This window comes from Microcebus murinus, chromosome 1, assembly GCF_040939455.1.
Source record: "Microcebus murinus isolate Inina chromosome 1, M.murinus_Inina_mat1.0, whole genome shotgun sequence".
In the NCBI taxonomy this organism is placed as follows: Eukaryota; Metazoa; Chordata; class Mammalia; order Primates; family Cheirogaleidae; genus Microcebus; species Microcebus murinus.
This window is the reverse complement of record NC_134104.1, coordinates 59,778,131-59,802,807: the sequence shown is the minus strand read 5'-3', so window position 1 is coordinate 59,802,807 and position 24,677 is coordinate 59,778,131.

The following is a 24,677-nucleotide window of genomic DNA, read 5'->3' as shown; positions in this document are numbered from 1 at the left end:
TCTTTCTTCTGGATCTTTTGACTTTAAATTATATGAAAAAATAGCAATTCTAATTTTAAGACTAGATAGGCCTTATGTATTTGTATCAGTTTTCTAAACAAAAGACAAGTTACATTACAGGGTTTAGTGTTTCTATTATTGTTCCAAAGATGGTTCTGTGTGACTGGTTGACCAGTTGTACGCATTTTCCAAAGTCACTTAGAACAGAGAATGTTTACTGAAAAAAATGATCCCAGCCCCCAGAGAATGACATTATCCTTTACCATTCTTCCCATTTGGAATACTATACTAAACCTCAAGATTCTAGTAAATATAGTCTAGAATATTTTAAAGAAAGTTTATTATTTTAATTCCTACATATTGATTTTATGCTTCTTGCCATGGTGCTTATAAATAAACATAAGTACTCCAACAATTGATGTTTGGTCTCATTGCCAAAAAAGGGGGAGGGAGAATTTAGATAATTCACCACCAGATAGTCCTTTAGATCTTTGTTTTATTTTTACATCTCTATCTCTATCTCAATCTATCTCTATGTCTATCTCTATATTTCTATGTGTATAATATTTAAGATATACTTAACATTTAATTATATATAATTATATAATACAAATGCTAATTATATACTATATATTGTGTGTAATATGTAAAATATATAATACAGCTACACAGGACATAATGATGTCAACAACAGAACACGTATAAGATCATTATATAAGATTATAAAATTGTAAAATATATGATTATGATAAATATTTTCACTGTACATTTTATATGTTTAGATACACAAATACTTAGCATTGTGTTACATGTGACTACCACATTCAGTACAGTAACATGCTGTACAGGTTTGTAGTCTAGGAGCTATAGGCTATACCATGTAGCCTAGGTATGTAGTAGGCTATGCCATTTAGGTCTATGTAAGTGCACTCTATGATGTTTGCACAACAGTATCACCTAATGATACATTTCTTAGAACATATCCCCATCAGTAAGTGTGACTCAGGACTGCATATATATGTTGTATTTCCTATTATGGGTGTTTGTGTATGAGTCTGAGAGAGAGAGAGAGGGAGAGAGAGAGAGAGAGAGAGAGAGAGAGAGAGAGAGAGAGAGAAAGTATTTTGACTGTATTTAGTCTACCTGCCATCATTGTATCTGTCCAGAATCACAAAATATACCAGATATAACATGAGCTTTCTTATTTCTTAAGGTCAAATTACTATTTAATAGTTTTGTTCTGTCATACAGTTTTATTTGGGAATAGTATAGCTCATTTTTTTGCCTTAAGAACAGAGTAAACCATAGAAATGTTAAAACATACTCTGTTTCCCACCCACAGCAATAACATATATATGTACATATATATGCACATATATGTACAAATGTAGGCTTTTGGGTTCCAGTCTACTATCAGAGGCCCATAATGAGAATAGCCCTTTGAAATATGAGTCAGCCTTTCTATAATATTTGGTATGATCTCACCCTAAAAGTAACAATTTCGTGCTCACATTTCAAAAAGATTTAAGATACTGCTGAAGATGGAGTCTGATAAGCAAATTTTTGTGTAGTTCTGCTTGCTCTCTCATTTTCCTTTTCCTCTTTTCATTTTAAATAATGAAAGAGGTAAGGCTGCAAAAGGTCAGATGCTTTAGCTTTTGTCAGGCATTTTGGGATTTCTCCAGTGAAGACTATATCCCAATTCCCTGGAATGTCAAATCACAGCTGAGTCGGTCACTAGAACCAGGACAGATAGGATCTTCTGGGAGGATTGGCCCACTTCTCTTCTTAGCATGCACAATTAAAACTTGAAACTACAGATTTCAGTGACCTCATATCTATTTTCTTTTTAAAGAAATAAAACTACTCTTTTTCACCTCTGAGAGAGTTGAAGCCAAAAATTTGAAAACTTTTTCTCTAGAGAAAGATCAAGAAGAAAAGCAGATGAAGCAGAAATAGAATATCATATTTTTATACAGGTTTAATTCAGAGGTTGTAAGTAAATGTCCATTGTGTAGAAAATTGCTTGTGATTGATCAATAATGCCATTGCTAATATTGATATCTAATGGTGGGCTTGAAAGGATGCAGCTTGGATGCCTTATCCTAACTATAGGATTTTTTGTGTGTTTTGAAAGACTTCACAACCATTAGAAGTTTTTTGCCTACAGATTTGGAGGTAGATAGGCACAGAATGTAATTTTTAACATATATGATGAAGGCAGTGTTCTTGTCTGATTTGCTCACGGCAGTGCTCAGCATTATTCCTGACACAAAATAGGTTCTCAGTAAATAATGAATGAATGAATGAATGAATGAATAATTGACTTTTGGAGGCAGGAATGTTATCATAAAAATGCTGAATGGCTTTGTTCAAATTATTTAATATCTTTTGCACCTTCTTCCTTTTAGAGTTCTTGTGGATATTATACAGATTAATAAGGTATTGATCCAAAAAGTGTTGTTAATTCACTTAGGAATAAAGCATATTAATATTGTTAATGTTATTTGTATATTACCATTATTGCTCATTTTTGGAATCGTGACTGTTCATATCACTCTGCCGTCTCCAGTTTCAATCAGACACCTCAAGACAGAATGTTTTGAGAAATACTCTGATAATATTGTCATTTGTACTGCTGTTGCTGTTGTATTGTGGTATGAGGTCATGACATAATATATATTTTTATCGACATAAAAAATTATTCAAGCCACAAATATGTATTGAATTCCTGCTCTGTATCAATTGCTGTTTGAGTCACTGTGGATATAACCATAAATCAGATAGACAAAATCCCTGAACTTACAGAAATTGTATTCTAGTTAGGGGTGGTGGTACATATAAATATAGATAATAAGGAAGTGAAAAAATAATAAGTGCTTAGAAGAAGATAAATAGGGTAAGTGTGAAAGCAAGTGATGGAGAGATGGGATTATTTTAGATCAGGTGGTCATAAATATTATTAAATACTAACTAAAATATCAAGTACACAAAGAAACATAGAATGTGGAATTTCAGTAGTTATTTTAGGCTTTAAGTATAATTATTTTTTTCTTTTGAGATGGGATCTCCCTCTGTTATGATGGTGCACCATCATAACTCATTGCAGCCTCCAACTCCTGGGCTCAAGTGATCCTTCTGCCTCAGCTTCCTAGCTCAGACTACAGGTGTGCAGCACCACACTCGGCTAATTTTTTTTCATTTTTTAAGAGATGAGGAGTCTTGCTATGTTGCCAAGGCTGGTCTCAAACTCCTAGGCTCAAGTGGTCCTCCCACCTCAGCCTCCTGAGTATCTGGGATTAAGGACAAAAATTTTTAAACATACACAAAACTAGAAAAAAAAGATGTAGTGAACCTGTATGTACCCATCATTAACTTCAACAATTATCAAAATTTTCCCTATGTTGTTTTACCTAACCCTTGTTCCTTCAAAAAAATTTTAGAATACTATAAAGCAAATCCCAGATATCACATTATTTCACCCATAAATATTTCAATATGGTTTATTAACAGATAGAGTATACTTTAAAATGATTACCATAAAGACATTATCATCACACCTAAAAAAATAGACATTTTATATCATTTAATAACCAGGCAATATTCAAATTCCCTAAATGATTTAGGAATGACTTTTTGTAGTCGATTTCTTTAAATCAGGATCCAAAAAAGATCCACAAATTGAATTTGGCTATAATCTCTCTTTTGTCACTATTCTATAATAGCCTCCTCCTCCAGAGTTTATTTGTTGGGAAATTGAGCCATTCGTCTTGTGAAAGGTCCCATATTCTGGATTTGTCTTACTGTGTCTTTTAGCAGTTCTTTAAATTGCTCCTCTAGCCTACATATTTTCCCTAGTTAGAGCTTGATTAGATTCAGAATCAATTATTTTTCAAGAATATTTTTATAGACAATGCTTGTTACGTCCACAACACATGTGAAGATGAGTGTCTAATAGCTGGCCATCCCTATTTTAATGGTGCTAAGATTGATCAATGGATTCAGGTGCTGTCAGCCAGGCTCTATCTATTATAAATGTTCCCATCAATATTCTACCCAATAATGTTATTATTCACTGATGAATATTGCCTTTAACCATTATTTCATTAGGTATTATATTATTCTATTTTCACCTAGAATTCTTTTATTGTTTTTTTCCCAATTAACTATTTGGTTACTATGAATTACACTGAACTCTTTTACACTATAATTTACAGAATGGAAGAAGCCAGTTGAGCAGCACAGTATAGACAAAATAGTGGTCTGTCTGTCTGTTCATCTGTCTGTCTGCCCATCTGTCTGTCTATTTTAGGATACTTTCTCTGGTTGAAGACCCAGGGAGGCTTTACAGAGAAGTTTATGTTTGAGTTGATTTTCTTTCTTTCTTTTTCTTTCCTTACATTCAGTAAAGTTCACAGCTATAAAGTGTGAGGTTTGACAAATTTTGATGATTATATGTATGTATGTAGCTTTCATCTAAAACATGATATAGAACATGTACATTACCACAGAGTTTTCAGTCAATTCCATTCCTCACCTAAGAGATAATGACTTTCTGATTTCTGATTTGTATCTACATAGATTATTTTTTATTCTTCTTGTAGTTTATATGAATTAAATCATACAGTGTGGGGATTTTTATTTCTTTTGCAGGGAGTGGTAGATGTGTGGCTACTTTTGCTTAACACAACATGATTAGAGTCATTCATGTTGTTATCTATATCAGTAGCTCATTCTTTTCTATTACTAAATATTATTCCATTGGATGAAGATACCACAATTTGTTTATTCATTCTCCGCTTGATGAACATTGGGTTTGTTTCTGGCTTTTGAACTTAACAAGTAAGGTTGCTATGAACATTATTTTACAAGTCTATTATGTGGATGTGTGTTTTTATTATATTTTTCTTGAGTACATCATTAGGAGTGAAACTTCGAGGCCTATAATGAATAAATGTTTCAACCTGATAGATGTATACTTAAACTGCCCATATTTGAAGTATATAATTTGGTCAGTTTGAAACTATACATACAATCAAGATAAATATTTCCATCACTTACCAAAAGTATTCTGTGATCATCTATAATCCATTTATATCTCAATTCTCCATTCCCAGGAACCACTGATGTGCTTTCTGACATTGTAGGTTAGTTTTCACTTTCTATTATATAAATGGAATTACACAGTATGTACTTTATTTTTCCTGACTTCTTTCACTTAACGAGATGATTTTGAAAATAGTTCATGTTGTCATATATTAAAAACTCATTCCCTTTTATTGATGAGTAGTATCCCATTGTATGGATATACCACCATTTTCTTATCTATTCACCTGTTGATTAATATTTGGGTCTTCCCTAGTTTAGAGCTATTACTAATAAAGCAGCAATGAATATTTTTATAAAAATCTTGGTGTGGACATTCATTTCTTACCTGTTGGATAGATTCTACTTGAAAAAGACTGGGATGTTTGGTAACACGTGTTGAAGTTTTTATGAAACAATCAAACTTTTTCTAAAAATTTCCCAAAACTTCCCAAAGCAGTTATAGCATTCCTATCTAAAGTATACTAGACTAAATAATATTCTGTTGTTATGGTCAGACCACATTTTGTTTACTTATTCATTCACTGATGGACAGACACTTGGGTCCTTTTGGCTACTGTGAATAGTGCGGCTGTGAACATGAGTGTACAAATATCTCTTCAGGACCCTGTTTTCAATTCTTTTGAGGATATACCCAGACATGGAATTGCCCTTATATGAAGTACCCAGAGGAGTCAAATTCAGTGACAGAAAATAGAATGGTGATCAAAAGGGGTTGTAGGGAAGGGGAATGGGGAGTTATTAATGTTATTTAATGAAATAGAGTTTCAGTTTTGCAAGATGAAGAGATTTCTGTGTAGAGAGAGTGGTGATGGTTGTACAACAATGTGAATGTACTTAATGTCACTGAACTGTATAAAGATAGTTAAGATGATACATTTTATGGCGTATACATTTTACTACACTTTTAAAGATTAAAAACAAAAACAAAGTAAGGGGCACAGCCAGAGTCTGAAGAGCCTGTGTGACTCACTTCTATACCATCTTAAGGTCTTTTCTTTGAGCTGTAATATTAAGACTGCAAGATACCCTGTCAACAAATGTTGCTAATATATTCAAAATAAATTAGTTCCTACTGAAGAAAAAGTTCACAAGAATTGCAGTCAGTTCACATCTCTGCCAATACTTAGAATGGCCAGGAGTTTTGGTGGTGATGATTGTTATTTTTAATTTTAGCCATCCTAGTGGGCATACTGTGGTATCTCCCTGTGTTTGTAAGATATATTTCTCTAATAACTAATGTTATTGAAGATCATTTTATGTGAATATTGGTCATTTGTATATTTTCAAATGTTTTATCTAATTTCTTATTGGGTTGTTTTGCCTTCTTATAATTGAGTTCTAAAAGTTCTTCATATATTCTGGATACAAGTTCTTTGACTGATATATGTGGATCTACCAGTCTGTGGTTTGCTTTTTTGTTAACTTGATGCTTTTAGAGAGCAGAATCTTTTAATTTTGATGAAGTTCAACTTACCAATTTCTTTTTCTTATAAAGCTCATGCTAATTTGTTCTAAGAAAATTTGTTTACTACACAATCAGAAAGATTTTCTCCTAGGAGTTTGATAGTTTGGGGTTTTACATTTAGGATTCAATCTAGTTTGAGTGAATTTTTGTGTATGGTATGTGATAAGGGTAGATGTTCACATTTTCCATATACTAATTCATTTGTTGAAAAGACTTTTGTTCATTGAATTCCCTTGATGCCTTTGTCAAAAATCAGTATATTTATGTATTTGTGTATTTCTAGACTCTCTTTTTTCTTCATTTGATCTATGTCTATTTTTTATCAAATACTCAAACTATTTTGATTACTGTGGTTTTACAGTAAGTTTTGAAATCAGGTAGAATAAATCTTCTAACTTTGTTGTTGTTTTTCTTTTTTTAAATTGCTTTGATTATTCTTGATCCATTGCATTTTCATATAGATTTTAAAATCAATTTGTCAATTTTTACCAAAAAAAAAAATCCTCTTAGAATTTTGATTGGGATTATGTTGAATCAATACATTAGTTTAGGAAGAATTACCATATTAATATTGAGTATGGTCCATTAATTTTTGACAAAGCCACTGTGTTAATTAAAGGGGAAAAGAAAGGTGGTTTTTAAAAAAAATGGTTGTGAAACAACTGTATATCCACATGCAGAAAAAAATGACTTCTATTTTTACCTTATTCCATACTTTGAAATGATCACACATTTAAACATGAAACCTAGAACCATAAGGCTCTTGAAGAAAATATAATAGAATACATTTGTTACCTTTTAGAAAACTAAGATTTCTTAGATTAACCCCACAAATACTAACCATAATAGAAAATCAAAAGGAGATAAATTGGAGATCATCAAAGTTAAAAACATCTGCTCATCAAAAGATACAATTAAGAAAATGAATAAGTAATCCACAGCCTGGCAGAAAATACTCAAAATGCATATCTGACAATTAAATTGTATCAAGAATATATAAAAAAACTTCTAAAAATCAATAAGAAAATGACAATCTAATTAAGAATGAGCAAAAGTATTGAACAATTTATAAAGGAAGATATATGAATGGCCAGTAAGCATGTGAATAGGTGCTTAATATCATTAGTCATCCTGAAAATAAATGCAAATTGAAAATGCAATGAAGAATCTAAATTGAAACACCAATGAAACACTGTTTCATAACTACTAGAATGGTTATGATTAAAGAATAAAAAGATAACATAAAATGATGTTGAGGATGTGGAGTGTCTTTAATCTCATATGTGCTGAGAGTGTGTAAAATGGTACAACCCAGGGTCTCTTCAGGGCCACAGATAATCCTGGCTGTATCTTTTATTATCAGATACATGTGTCTCTTTTTCCTCTCTTTTCATAAATTCCTGAGGCCTCTGTCAAGATTGCAGAGACGAGAATATTAGTCCCACCTAGGGAATCATGCTAAAATATGCTCAGCTTCTTCCTATTTGAGGCTCTGGGTACTGAGAAGATTCTCAATACTTGATACAGACTTGCTCCCAGCTAATTTCCAGCTGTAGTTCAGGATGACTCTTTTTCTTTATTTACCACTTTTACTATGAGAATCAGGACAAAGTGACCATCACAGGCAATAGCAAGATCTTAAAAAATTGAAGAAGACAAAGGTAGAGGAAGGAGGAACAAGAATGTAAGGAAGAAAAGGGAAGAAAGAAAAAGAGGACCACATTAGCCTGGCAGGCAATGATTCATACTTTTTAATAGTATATCTAAGGGATAAAACAAAATAAAAAGGGAAAAAGTAGGCCTAATTAGTTCTTGTCCTAATTTCTACTTATATTGTGATCTGCTGAATTGAGTACAGGGCATTTTACTACAGAATTCCCATATCTGCAATTGTGCCACTTTCTTTTTTTTTCTCATCATAACTTCCACTGGTCCCTGTAAAGCTTCATTTTGTTGATTTCTGATTACCTCTCCAATTTAACAGTGTAATTTTGAATTCAAATATCATCCTCCAGAGTGCTGCCCTCCCTGAACCTTTCTGAGTTTCATTTGCAAGTTTGGGAATAAACTCTCTATTACCATTTCATGGATGGAAATATTAAATATGCAGTTTGAAATGCATAATAAAATTCCCTAAACTATTTCAAGGCTTCACAAACATTAAGAATAATCAAACCCATAGTGTCCTCATGATTTAAGGTTTAGAATTTTGATTTTGCACTAAAACATCAGACCTTTATATTGTATAAATTGTTACCTACACACTGCTAGAAACAATTCTGATGACCAGACCCGAACCAAAAACTGAGTCATTCCAGTGTAGAGCCAAAAATGGGGATAATTAGAGCATAAACGTTGAGCTATACCTTCAAACCAGATTTACTCAGAGATGTTTGTTAAGTAACAAATTAAAATTGCCAAGCTAAGATTTTACTTTACTGCAACATGTAAACAGTTTTATGAATTATGTCATATTTGAAATATGTGAAACATTTTAATTTACATCTGATGTTTAAAATATTTTCTCAATGAGGAACAGGTGTCCAATGCATTTAGAGTAGCAGCTCCATTTGTTGAATCTGACAACAGTTTTAAATGAGAAGGGAGATTGTCTCATTCACCAAATTTTGTAGTGGTATGCTGAGAGTCTTCTCCTGGTTTTGCCTCATCTGATTCAAAAACATAATACTTCTCCACCATTCCCCTCCAGTATAATTTAGAGCCTTTTCCAGGAGTGTATGGTCATGAGGAAGGTCTAATACTTCCTGGTGTAATAAGCAAATCACAAGAGGCCAGGATTCCTGATCATCATTTCCAGTTTGCTAAAACCTGACTCTATAACTTACTCAAATTGAAATTTCTGAACACCTATTTTATAAAAAGCAATTGTGTTAAGTATTTCCTAAATTCTCTTCTACTTATGAAATTTGTCCCTTGATTCATTAATTGTTATTACTTTGCTTATCAAAAATGCGATGAAGTACGAGTCCTTTCCTCAATACACAAACTACTACCAGAATATTACTCAATACCTATGAAGAAGATACATAGAGGATCTGGCATTCTTTCAGATAATAATAATGATAAATAATAGCGGCAAACATATATTGAGTGTTATTTGCCTGACACTGCTCTAAGTCACACACATATTCATTGAATCATCACAGTAAACCCAGGTTACAGAACAGAAAACTGAACAGAGAGAAGTCAAATATCTTTCCTGATAAGTTAATAACAGAGTTGAGGGCTGAGCCTCACCATCTAAAGTTGGATTTCATGTACTTAACTATGACACTCTTGCCTTTTGATATAGTAGACTGTGAGCCCTAACCTAGGAAAGGCACTTTTTGCTATCTTAAAGTTGAAAAGACAAGGAACCTAAGTTAAGCAAATATTTTTAATATCATTTCAAACTAAAAGGATAGGCACCATCTCAGCATTTTTGAGGAAGGTGGGAACATTGGAGGAAGGTCCAAATGGAAGTATCCAGGGAGGGATGTTTATATCCATTCCCTTATGAGGCACACAATTACCCTATGGCAAGTGGGAACAGAAATCAACTTGCCATTTCATGATTCCAGGAAGTTATATGTAGATTTTGAAAACATCAGTGTGATCTCTTAGATCTTATAGAAAATTGCATAAATGAGAGAAAATGAAAGAAAACAGCATGTGTCCTATAAAACGGTGAGAGCACCTGCCCCTCTGCTATTTTTAAGTATAATTTGAATTACTTCATCATTTCATTTTAAATATCAATTTAATTGACACTGAACAGTTGAATGAACTTAATGTTTGTGTCCCCCAAAATCTACATGTTGAAATCCTAACCTGTATCATGATGTTATTAGGAGGTGGGGTTTGGGAAAGAAATTAGATCATAAAAGTTAAGTTCTTGTGAATGAGATTTGTGCCTTTATTAAAGGGAGTCTATAGTACTCCTCACCTCTTCTCCCATGTGAGGATACCATGGGAAATGGCAGTCTGTATCCTGGAATCGGGCCTTCACCAGATCCCAACCCTGCTGGTACACAGACCTCATATTATGAGAAATAAAGTCCAGAATATGAGAAATAAATTTCTGTTGTTCAAAAACAACCCAGTCTGTGATACTTTGTTATAGCTGCCCAAATGGGCTAAGACAAATAGATGTATAGCCCTCATGAAACAATTTCCCTTTAGAACATTTAAGGATCTTCTAATTTTTCATCATTATTGATAATAGGGTGATGAACATCTTTATATATAAATCATAATCCATAGTTCCTTTGGTTAGATTCATAGAAATGGATTTACTTTGTTGAAGTTGATAGAAGTTTCTGAGGATCTGACACATTTTGTAAGATGCACTTTTTGAGCACGGATTCATTTTTTTTCACTACTGAAAATGGGATAGATGCCCAGCAATGGGATTGCTGGATCAAATGGTAGATTCACTTGTATCGCTTTAAGGTATCTCCATATTGCTTTCCACAGAGGTTGAACTAGTTTGCAGTCCCACCAGCAGTGTAGGAGTGTTCCTCTCTCTCCACAACCACGCCAGCATTTATTGTTTGGAGATTTTTTGATAAAGGCCATTCTCACTGGGGTTAAGTGATATCTCATTGTGGTTTTGATTTGCATTTCCCTGATGATTAGAGATGCTGGGCATCTATCCAAATGATCCAGTGACACTCTACAAAAAAGACACCTGCACTCGAATGTTTATAGCAGCACAATTCATAATTGCAAGGCTGTGGAAACAGCCCAAGTGCCCATCAATCAAAGAATGGATTAATAAAATGTGGTATATGTACACCATGGAGTACTATTCAGCTCTAAGAAACAATGGTGATATAGCACACCTTATATTTTCCTGGTTAGAGCTGGAACCCATACTACTAAGTGAAGTATCCCAAGAATGGAAAAACAAGCACCAGATATATTCTCCAGCAAACTGGTATTAACTGAGTAGCACCTAAGTAGACACATAGGTGCTACAGTAATAGGGTATTGGGCAGGTGGGAGGGGGGAGGGGGGCGGGTATATACATACATAGTGAGTGAGATGTGCACCATCTGGGGGATGGTCATGATGGAGACTCAGACTCTTGGGGGGAGGGGGGGAATGGGCATTTATTGAAACCTTAAAATCTGTACCCCCATAATATGCCAAAATAAAAAAAAAAAAAAAAAAAAAAAAAAGGTAAAACAAAAAGAGAAGAAATTTATGAATTGCTAAATAAGGCTGGTGGTAGCAACATGAGAGGAAACCTTGATAAAAATAGAGCCTTGAACATCCAAAATACTATGCTAACCATATAGGAAAATAGATTTTTAGAAAGAGAAAAGACTCAAGTCAAAGTAAAACTTTATTTGGCAAAAGTTGTATAAAAAGTTACAAGTGAACTCTTTGCATTCCTTTCAACATAAGACAGACATGTCCAAGTTGAAAACTCTTCAAGGTAGACTGTATAGACCTGAGACAGAAGCTTCTACACAGCAGTCAAAACTGAACTCGATTGTTGTCACCTAACAGATATAGAGAAAATTCACTATACCTACAGCTCGGAGGGTTTCCTCAGAATATGACATATGACTTATTTATTTATTTATACATGTAAACAATAAAAGTAATGATGGCAATTTAAAAAAAAAAAAAAAAAAAAAAAAAAAGAAAATGGGATAGTGGCAATGAGTATACCATTAGGAGCAGGCCAGGTTCATGAGTCCTATGATGCCTTTCAAATACTACTTGGCATAAGAAAGGGAATTCCTACTGACTTTTCAGGTGAAATCTAATGACCAGGCTCCTGATGTTTTTGCCAAGAGTGTTATCTGTGGAAATACAATACAAAACTTTAAACAAACATCTGAGAAACCTATTATTTCTGGGTAACCACTGACATCATATCTTAGATAGTCAGATATAGGAATTATTTATGTACTTCCTTGAGGTATCCACTAGAAATTTGACCAAGAATTTCACAACATCTGGGTAAATATAAAATTAATTTGTGTCAACCCCACTGACCAATAGTTTTTATTTTTTTGAGCCTTATAGGAGCCTCAGACTATGGAAAATGTCTTATCATCTAATGTCAGGCTTTACAATTAGATGAAGTTATGATGACTATTTCATAGATTGAAAATTAAATAATGAGTAGGTTAATACAAATCCCATTTACATTATATTATAGACAATAGATTTTTAAAGTGTTTTACAAATTTAATAGTAATAATAATATAACATCCATAAAAACTTAGGTTGTTTTATATCTCTCTTTTTCAGGTATATAGATCTGAGATTTTCATGACTAAGTAACTAGCTCTAAATCCTCCAAATTCTACTAAACCTCAACATGTTGTTTATGTGGCTGATTGTCAGACCTACCCAGAATTTATCCCAGAATCCCTCTATTTCAGTAACTATATGAACTATTGCCAAATTAAGTTCTACATCTGAAGGGAAGTGCAATTTTCTTTGAAACTAACAAGCCCCTTTTAAAAAATTTATACAATACTTTTTCTTTTTTATTTCAGCATATTATGGAGGTACAAATGTTTAGGTTACATATATTTCCCTTTCCCTACCTGAGTCAGAGTTTCAAGTGTGTCCATCCCCCAAACGGTGTACACTGCACTCATTATGTATGTATATACCCGTCCCCTCCTCCCCCTCCCATCTGCCCTACACCCAATGAATGTTATTACTATATGTGCACTTAAGTGTTGATCAATTAATACCAATTTGATGGTGAGTACATGTGGTGATTGTTTTGTCATTCTTATGATACTTCACTTAGTAGAATGGGTTCCAGCTCTAGGGATTACAGAGAAGTTACATTAGTAGACATAGACTTAAAATTTCAGGAATTATAAAGTAGAATACATTAGTTTTGTGGAATCTAAAAATAAATATGTATGCAAAATTTAGGTTGAAGAATACTGGCAAAATTATATTACAAACTAGATCTATTGATAGTTTTAAATAGGGAAGAATGTCTCAGTTCCTAATACCATAAAAGTGTAAAAAGAAAGTATTATGGAAGGTATTATATATGTGTTCCCTCCATATTCAGGTTGTAAAGCCCTAAGTTCAGTGTGGCTGTATTTGGAGATGGTGCCTTTGAGAAAGTAATTAAGGTTAAATGAGCTCATGAGGGTGGGGTCCTGATCTAATAGGATTAATGTCATTATAAGAAGAGACACCCAAGAGCTTGTTGTCTCTTCCTCTCTCTTTGCAATGTGCACCCAAGAAAGACCATGTGAGGACATAGGAGGGAGGTGGCTATCCAGAAGCCAGGAACAGGGTCCTCACTGCAGCAGAATCAGCTGGGACCTTGATCATGGACTTCTAGACTCCAGAGCCGTCGGAAAATAAGTTATGCTTTTTAAACCACCCAGACTGTGGTATTTTGTTATGTCAACCCTAGCAGACTAATATGGGAAGTTCCATGGCAGAGGGAAGACTCCATGATTTTGGTAGGGCTGTGAGTTACTAAAAGTAAGTGATTATGATCTACATAGTAACTTCTTGTATCCTTGAATAGTGTTATAGTTTTTGTATTGTTTCATAATTTTCTTAAGAGTGCCTTTTTTTCCCCTTCCTAAGAAGTCCATAAAAATAAAAGAAAAGAAATTAACATTTATTGGACACTTAACATGTGCCAGGCACAATTTCACATGTGTTTTCTCATTTAATCTTTAAAAACAGCTTGCAATGTAAATATTATTATTCTAATAATTTTAGATAAAGAGATGAAATAATTTGCCTCCACAATCACTTAGCTAGTTAATGGGCAGATTTAGGATTTAAACTCATCATTTTTTTCTCCCTATAAAACCATGGTCTTTCCATTCTATAACATTCAGGGCCCAATCAGGAAATAGCAACCATTCTGATATTTCAAATGCAGGGAATTGATTATACTGGGATAGAAAAGCTAAAAGGTCAAACCAAAGATTATGAAGCTGCCTAGAAAGTATCACAAACAAGACATAGCTACTACCCTTGAGCTGGAGGTACTGAAGGAGAGATTATATTATGGGAGCCCAACTCTCTTGGTAGAAGCTAGAAGTTCTCCTTACCTGTTCTATGGCAGTTGGGCCATGGAGGAGAGGTTGTCTAACAGGAGATAGAACTGCTGCCTGGGCACTGCCCGAAGCAGAGAGAGATATAAAGAATTACTCTGGCTTTTCTTCTCCTCCTGCCCTCCAGTCTTCTATGAGTCAATGCCCCTCATTAGCCAAACCTACGGGAAGCCAGAAACCAAAGGGCTCAGGAAGGATGCTGTCTAACAGGGCAGAAAAAGAGCAAGTAGTAGATATGAGAGCAAACAAGCATATGGCCAGGGCAAACTATGCCATGTTGCCATCTAAGTGAAAAGTGTGTTGCTGGAAGAGTACTGTGAAGAACACTTCTGGTCAAGCCATTGTATTGTTTCATTACCGTGAATCACTGATTATCTATTGCAGTTTCAGTCTATACATATATTAAATTTTCTTTTGAAGTCAATAGAAACACATAATTACCTTAACTTTATTTTGAGTTACCACCTGTTTTGCTTAAACGGATCTACTCTAAAACTAATGAACATCAAAAGTATTAATATAAAATAAGAGCCTATCCATAAGCAAGCTCCATGTATACAACATTTAAGATTTTTTTCCTTAACTGAATAGGATTTGAGCATTGTTCTTAGAAGATAATATCTGAAATTAATCTTATTCTCCCCCAATAACTTGGGGGTGGTAACCAAAGGAAATCTCTTTAACCCACTGATAAATATATTTATTTCCCCTCATAAAAATTCATAGCAATTTCTTTTGGACATTCCTGTTATATTACTCAGTAAAGACAAAAGAGAGAAAGGTATGTTTCTATTTTCTTACCATTCCCCTGGAGAAAGGAAAAGGAAAGGAGACAAATGAAAGTTTATTCCATACCTTTTTAGTGTGTGTTCTCCTAGCCCATCAGGCTACAGTATCCCAAATTGGAGAACATTAAATCTTAGCTATAGAACTCTAAACAGTTTTTATGTGGGCTGAAACTGGGTAAATTAAAATAAATTCAAATATTTAAAGACTTACAGCTTCCTCTCTGTCTCCACTGGCACCATGTATTGCTATCAATTGTATTCTCAAATTATCATTTGGGGTATGACAACCATAGAAAACAATCATTCCAGGTTTATCATGCAACTGTATTGTAAGTTTCCAGTATCTCCTCCCTTCCATCAGATTCTCCTCTACTCTCTTAGCTGTTCTCTTCCTTTCTATGTGGCAGCACAGCATCATTCTCGCTGCCATGGCCAGAGAGCTAGGGAGCTCTTTATGTTGTCTATGGCTTTAGGAATATGAGACTTCCCACTCACTCCTCACCATCAGATATGTACACCGAACTCCCCAACACTTTCTCATAATAAATAGTGGCAATAGTCCCTTTTATATTCTGTAACAGAAATATTTGCCTAAGAGAGTGAGTCTATTTGTCCTCCATATCACACATTCCAGGAGTCACCAGGTATAGCATGGTCTCTGTGAATGGTACCTCCACAGAGTCATGCAGTGCACAGGCATTTACATAGACTGCAGTGACAATGAGGACTCCCCAGAGTTGTGCAAAAGGACATCTTTGCAAGGATGTAAACAACACGATCTTAGCTAATTAAGTGGGGTATGGAAAAGATAAAGCTTTGCTCAGATTACAGGGCAGTTCTGGCTGAGATCCCTCAGTCTATATGTCAATGTATAATTTTTAAGTTATGCAAAGGTCCAGATCTGGCACTTTGACAGGCATTCTGGGAAGTCTACATTTTCTCTGTTTATCTAATTTATCTCTCCTGTTTCATCCAAGATGTATATTTTCTCCTTTTAGCTAGTTGCAAGCTTCCTCTGGACTCTTCCTTGTTCTCTAACTGTTCAGTACTTCCTATATGTAACCTAAACATTTGTACCCCCATAATATGCTGAAATTAAAAAAAAATAAATTTACAAGGTATTTATCCTTTAAATTATTAATAGAGAACTTAAAATACATTAGCTAGCAAGGTACCATGAGCACCAGCTTATGTTTAAAACAACCAAAATTTTATTTTTCATTCCCTTATAATTCTCTTTTCAGAAAAAAGAAAAGTAATAAATACCAGCTATCTTTGCAATGGTTCATTCAGAACTATTCACAGTGTTATGCATTATCCTGCCCTTTCACTTGGCTTTTCCAAGAAGATCATAGTGTATTAAGACTAAAGTTACTATCTGGGCTTGCAACAATTTAAGGGAGGTTCCTAAGTCTAAGGTGGTTAACCATAACCCATAGACACATGGCTAGTTAATAGCAAAATGAAGTATAGAGCTCAGTGAGTCTGAATTTCCACAAAATTGCATATTTATCTTTTCAAAATAGATGTAAACTAAGAAATATTTCCTTTAGTTTCTTGGCCTGACAAAATCCAAGTAAACAGAGACTTGTGATATTAACACATTTTCTCTTTTGTATTGAGAGCTTTATTGATTGGCACTTCTGTGGGCCATAAAGCAACCTGTAGAATTAGAAATAGATCTACTTAGTAAACCTTCTTACCATTGTTATACTCTCTGTGATAACAATGATCTATTAAATCTTCCTTCGAGTGACATAACTTCTTCAGTTTTGCAGAAATCATGAAAGCCCTGGTAGACTTTTGAAGTTCATGAGCAACACCTGCAGAATGCTTTAAGAATCTCTATACTTTTTATGGATTATCTAATAAAAATTTTATTTTCTGTTTGGACATCAATACTATCTTAAATATTTTCATCCTTTCATCCATCTCCTCATGTGAAAATTTTTGTTTGGTTGATTGGTTTTGTTTTTTGAGGAATTGAGGAGTGGAAGACCATTCATTTATAATGATGTAATTTCTTTTTTAATACTTTAGTAGAAAACAACTAAGGCAGACTGCAATAAAGATACTGGGTTCACCCACTAACTAACAGCTAGGTTCACCCACTAACCATAAAGCTTGCTGCTGTTGATCAGTTTACTTCATGAATTTATACCTCAGTGATATTAAGACAGTTTATACATCTAAGAATTTCATGTTGATTTGTGAAATGCCAAAACCAAAAAGGTTCATAGATGCAAGAACCTATTGATTTTGATCAGGTATCAAACACATCCTAGCATTTACCTGAAATGACCACAGCTAGACTTTTCCTATTACTGTCCTCAATGTCTCAGGAGAAAGTAACTCTTAACTCCACACCTATGCTCCAGTCATGCCACTTATGACCTGAAGCAACAGAAGGGAAATTCTCCTTTCCCGGGCTGTGCTTCCTTGTTCTGGGGTCCTTTTAAATGAAAACCAACAGGAAGGAAAAAAGAAAAAAAGAAACATACAGTGGGGAAGCCTGAAGCTACAACACAAATAATGATTATTGCTGTCAAGGTTTAGCTGTGGTTGCTAAGTTACTGGCCTGTTCTGAAAAACCTTGAAGTATGGGACACATTAGGAGCTCGTTAGGTCCCGGTGACTTGCAGTAAATGTACAATTTGTCTCTGTGCTAAACACGCTTCAAAAATAACAATAAAAACCCACATGGCTTAAAATTTGTGACCTTTCTCTTTCTTGTTTCATTTCTCCTTCCCCTAACCCAACATTTAGTAATCTGGTGTTATTACAAAAGCAGTACTATCGGAAAAATAAACAGAAGCATTTTACAATGGTTGAGAAGAAAATATATTTGCCACTGGCATTTAATGAAGGTATTCACTGAGAGAAGCACACGAAAGGTTGAGGAAAACTAAAAGAAGGTTCTATAATAATTGTTTACACTGCAAGCTGAAGAACTATCCGCTCACTTTAGGAGAGTAGCTATAGTATGAGGATACCGGGCTGCAAAATATTTCAGGGACAGAAAGCACTTGACTGCTTAATCTTACACTTGTATCCATTTTCTGTTTATATCATTAATGTCCTTTGTCCAATCCAGAGATCTTGATGCAAACTTAATGATTTCTATTTGTAATTCAAAATGATGGTATGTATGAAATATCACAATTTTGCAGGCCAAACTTGGTTATGGTTTTAGTTTACTGAGCCATCTCAATTTCTGTGGGTGGTTGGGCTTCCCTTTCTCCTTTTAGTTATTGGAGGCCTGTTTCCACCCACACTGTGGGTGCCCCTTGCTGCAGGTTGCAACTTCCTAAAGTTTTGACAAGATGTGACATGTTAGTGAGAAGAACAAATGGAGAATGTGGGCTTAAGAGGAATAGGGCCAGGAAAAAGTGGGAAAAACAGGGATAAAGATTGGTCCCAGAAGGAAAAGGGAAAAGAGGAAGAGCCAGAAGATATCTTCAGGCTGTCTCAAGCTGTTGCAAAGCTGACAAATTGCAAAGACAGGAAATAACCATTGTGGGTGTTCTTGTGACTACCCAAATAATTAAAACAATATTCCACTAGCATTTGGGAAACAGATTCTAAGATCTGAAAGTAAGGTTTACAAAGTAGAATCAGTCAAATTTCCTATGACAGCTTCATCAATCTATGTTAATCTTAAATTGTGTTGGTGTGCAATCTGAGATAAAGGATACTATTTGGCTCTAAAGAACTTTCTAAGATGCTTAGATCTGAACTGCTTCAAAAGGAAAATTCTTTTTGCTCTTGTGCCAATAGTTAATCAAAATTCAAATGGCATTTAAAAATCTCAAATCAGAAATAATTGCTAGATAAAATTCTTTCCTCATTACTTACACACACACACACTTTTTCTTTATCAATAAAGGTATCTTTCTAAGAGACTGCTATAAATATCCGTTAAAATCACTTTGATTCTATTTGGCCCAAAATAATGCTCTGAATCCTCCTCAAACATCTTTGACATTTTCTTCAATTTTCAGATTCCAAAATACCTCCCTCGTTGCCCTGCAGTTCTTTGAAATGCATGCCTTCACCTGGAACATGTTCTTACATTAACTATGGTTTCTAATAAAACAGAATCTCAACATTAACCCTCTATTTCCCTTATTAAAGAAAAAAAATGAAACAGAATACATATTTTGGAAGGTGGAAGATGCCACATTACTATGAAAAACAGACCCTAGTTTCTTTCTCACTTTTTCCAGCTACATCTGTTATTCCAGTGCACCATTTTCACAAGTTGCGGGTTGTTTCATGGTTCTAAAATCATGCATGATTATAGTGGACTGGGTTAAGTCATTGCATGTGGCTGCCCAGCACATGATATGTTCTGCAAATAGACGCATTGCCTAGGCATAAGTGCAGATGTGTGACTTAGGCTTAGCCAATCAGTGACTGCTAGTCAAGCAGGACCAGTCAGAATTCCTTCTGGAACTGACACACAGATGCTGAAAGAAGGAATTTCTCTCTCTTTATACTGTGTTTACTAAACTGGAAGGATGTGAATCTGCAGCTGATAGTTGTCATCGTGGAGAAAGCTTTCTAGAACAGTACAAAGCCCAACAAGGACAGGCAGAGATGAAAGAAAAGCAGTATGAGTCCTAACAGCCGAGTATCAGGATTCTGATACCAGAAGTTCTGGTTCCACCAGCTCTCTGGGCCCTGCTTTTCCAGTTTCCCCTCTACATTCCCACTAACATAGACAGTAATATTTTTATCTTAACACCAAGGCAAAAATACTTTAATTTTATAGCACCTCCAACCAATAGCCCATTTCTCTACAAACTCCTCAAGAGAGTAAGTAGTCTATGATTGCTGATTCCAATTCTACATATCTCTCTTCCTCTTTTTAAGCTTCAATTATGTTATCTTTTGTTCACTCAAAAAACTGTATGTAACACATTTTATATTATGAAGCATAATAACTCAAATATTATAACATTACCAATTCTGTGCCACCTGCCTCTGGGTTTTTTTCTATTCCATTTCATTGCCTTCCTGAAAGAAAAGGTAACCACTATCTTAACCTTTGCATATAGCACTCCTTCCATTTTTAATTATAATAAGCTTTAGCACATATATATTTTTCAACAAACTCATATTATCTTCCTGGAATGATTTCATTCAAGCTTGTTCCTGTGACTTCAGTGACATTGCCCATGTGCTGGTCACCAGCCATCTCCACATGACAGAATTCAACAGTAAATCCTCAGTTGTCATTATCTTGACCTACCAAGGGTGTTGGGTATGCTTTGTTATTGAGTCTCTTTTGAACATCTTTCTTGGTCTCTGAGGTGCCACTCTGTAGTTACTTCATTTCATTTTCTACTCACCTTATACTGTTAAGTGTTCTTCATTTTTCTAACATCTCTAACAAGAGTCAGAGTCCTAGGGCCCCAGCACTTCTCTCTTATTTGTCTGTGTTCACTTCGTAGGTGATCTCATCTGGACCATACCTACAGAGCTGATACTTCAAAATGTGTACCATTAATAGAAAATTCTTCCCTGAATTCTAGGTTTGTTTATCCAACAGACAATTCTGTCTCACTTGGACTTTCTGAGCTCTTTGTCTCGTCAATCTTCCTCAGTTTTTCAGTTTGAGTGAATGGTAACTTCATTCTTTCAGCTTCTCAGACCAAAACCTCTAAAACAAGCTTGACTTTTCTCGTTCTTTCACACCCACATTCTAACCAGCAGCAAATCCTATTTTCTCTACCTCAAAATATCCGGAATCTAACTTTTTTCTACCATTCAATTGTCACCATCTTGGCGCTAATCATCATATTCTTTCTCCTGGATAATTGCAATAATCAAACTCCTATTGCTTTCTCTGCCATTCTCTATAGTCCTTTCTCCACACAGTAGACAGAGTGATCTGTTAAAAATTAAGTCAGATCGTGTTATGTCTCTGCTCCAAACCCATTCATCAGTGGTTTTCCATCTTGCTCAGAGTAGGAGCTAAAATCCTTACCACAGCTTATGATAGCCTTTGTGATCATGTTCCAGTTCCATGTCTAACTTTATCTCCCGCAGTCTTCTCTTCATTCCCTCTGCTCCAATCACTAAGGCCTATGTCCTGTTTCTCAAACATGACAAACCTATTCCTACCTTATGGCCTTGGCATTTGCTGTTCCTTCCACCTGACACAGTCTATCTCTTCACATGGTTCTCAATCTAGGCACCATTAACATTTTTGGCTGGTAATTCTGTGTCAGGGGTGGCCTTCCTATGCATCATAAGCTGTTTACAATGTCACTTTCTCTACCTGCTAGATGCTGGTAGAACCAGTTGTTATGACCAAAAATGTCTACAGGCATTGACAAATGCCCCCTGAGGGGCAAGATCACCCTCAGTTGAGAATAACTGCTCTAAACCTGAGTTAGTATAATCTTCAAGAAGGTGAGGGCTTTCTATTTGTATTGTTGATTGCTATATACCAATATACAGTAAGTGCTCAAAATATTCATTAAGCATGGATTCTATGAGTTATCCCAAAATTCACTCCATTAATATGAGCCAATATATTCCCTTTTTGCTTAACTTTGTTTGAAATGGCTTTCTATGTCTTACAAAGGAAAGAGGTGTCAGAATATTTGACAAATATCACAAGAAAACTTATAATTGTATAAAAAATGAATTTTCAAGATGACAAAGATCTTTTCTTTAAAACAACCAGGTTTTTATATTACCACAATAAATGTGATCTGGGGAAATAGTCTTTAAAAGGGAAAATTCTCTAGTAGTTAGTTCTCCAATATGTACTATGCTGATGATCAGAAATGTCACTAATGTCACACTTTTCTCAGTAAAATTCTTTTTGGCAACCTAATAATCAGATGCTTCTTTGAGCACAAACATAGTGAGAAACAGTCCCTCTTCTACTCTTTCTCTAAGCCTTTATTGAAACACTGATATAGTATAGTCCTTCTGAAGTAATCTTTGGAGATTCATACATGACTAACTCAGCAACTTTACTTTTCAGATGTTCATAGTTTATCGAAGGAGATACACAGGTAAAAAGATAGTTACCATAAACTGGGAGATGCCTTACATAAATATGTGTGTCTATGTTTATATACCTATCTATAAATGTAAGCAAAGAGGACAGTTAACCACACCAGGGAAGCTGGAAAGACATGTAGAGAGAGGTGGCATTTGCCCTAGGGTTTTGCACAACAAATAGATGTTGATGAATAGGTGTTTACCTGGTGGATAAAGGAAAGAAGACTATTCCTCGCAGAGAGAACAGTATGTGAAAGGCTCAAAGCTGTGATATAATTTGATGTATAAAGAGAAACCTGAGGGAATGTAAGTGGCTGGATTGTAAAATGTGTAAAGAGCAAGCCTGGAAAAAAAGGTGAGATAAATGAGGAAGGTCATGAGGGGCCATATAAGTCCCATTAACATGTATGCACTTTATCCTATAAATGAGTCATGTCCGTCCCAGTTGTAGGGAAAGGAGTTATATGCTCAGACTTGTATTTAAGAAGAACAGTCTTCACCTCTATGTTTAATAAATAGTGGAGGAAGATGCAACACAAAGGATGTTCAATTGATAGTCTATCACAATCATCTAAGGAAGGAAAATAAGGAACTCAAGTAAACCGGGAACTAATGGCCTTATGCAAGTGTGGAAATCCACAAGTCTAGGTAATTTATTGGTATGTAAAAGACAATAAAGAGTAAAAGATGTCCCTAGGATCCTATCTTGGGCAATCTGGGAATGAAAGAACTGTTGTGGCAGTGATCACATGGAGAAAGAGAAAGACAACCTGCCCATGAGATCCCTTTATGATCAGAGCGATGCTTGGTGTTCAGATTCTTTTCTAGTTGCTATGAATGCTGATCACATTTATTCAGATGAGAAATTCAAGTGGAGCAGGAAAAATATTAAACATCTGGGGTATCTCTGTACCAAGGTCATATTTTAAAAAGACAGCATTGCTTTGAAATCTTGATGGTGAAATCACAAGGCAGACTTAAAATATCAGCTGTCTTCAGCTGAATCCTTTTAAAGAAATGACTCCCAGCTTTCCATGTTTATGAACTCCTTCATGGAGAGTCACGGCAACTTATTTTTTCTGGCTTCAACCCATCTCTATGAGTTCTCCACTTTTATGTGTGTCTCACTCAAACCAAATTATATGTGTGACTTGGCAAGTCTTAGGTATGCGCCTGTTAGTGAGTTAACACTGCCACCTAGCATCTGAAGGGGATTTCTTTTTTCTTGTCTTCTAACATGAGAATCCCAAGCTCTCCTCCAGGCATCGGTGCCAGGGCTCCTACCTTGAAACAAACTTGTTTACGATTAATTAGCGTTGCAGGTGAAGAGCTTCTCATTTTTACATCAACATTTCAGCGTGCTGGTGCTGTGCTAAGTGTTTGGAGTGTCCATCACTGGAAAGTGCCAGAGAGACGTTAGGACAGCTGTGTGTTTATTTGTATGCTGTGCATGCACGTATGTTTCACTTCAGAGATGAAGAGAGAGAGAGAGAAAAGGAAGGGAAAAAGGGATCCTGCAGAGGAAAGGAAAACCTCACAGCTGGACCTGCATAGCAGGCAGCAACAAATCACCAAAGAACGAAATCACTGGCAAGAGCGGGAGTGGTGGGGCAGAGAGGATATTGAACATGGAAGGAGAGGGCAAGAGAGGAAATCATATAGGCAGGTAGAAGAAAGAAAAATATAAATACTTGAGTCATTGAAGGAGGAAGAACATTTTCAAGATCTTTTTGTCTCTCTGTCTCTCTCTTTTTTTCCTCCTCTTTCTTTTGGTTAAATGTGTCACTGCAAGTTTGCTAGCCTTACTGCCTAGGGCCAGCATTTCTTGACTTTTTTTTTTTCCTGCTGTGCATTTATTAGATTGGAAAGTGTTTTCTGTGCTTTGTTAGTTTTCATGTGCATAATGCATGAATGGAAGAGAAATAGGTATCTAGGTTCTGTTATTATTAAGCTTATCTAAAGGGACGTTGGGGTTCTAATCCCCAAGCTGAATGTACCTGTTCTAAGGATTTATAGAGATCACAGAAATATGCCCTTTGTGCATCCAGATGTCTTACACTGTAATTTGAGCTGGATTTGAAAACAACACTATTTCTCCCTGCTACCCTTTACTGTGACAGTTTGATGTTCAAAAGTTTTTAAAGGTTTGCTTTAGGGAAATGTTTATACATCTGAAAGAAAGTCCCCACTTTCTGATTCCTATGGTGTTTTCTTGCCAGA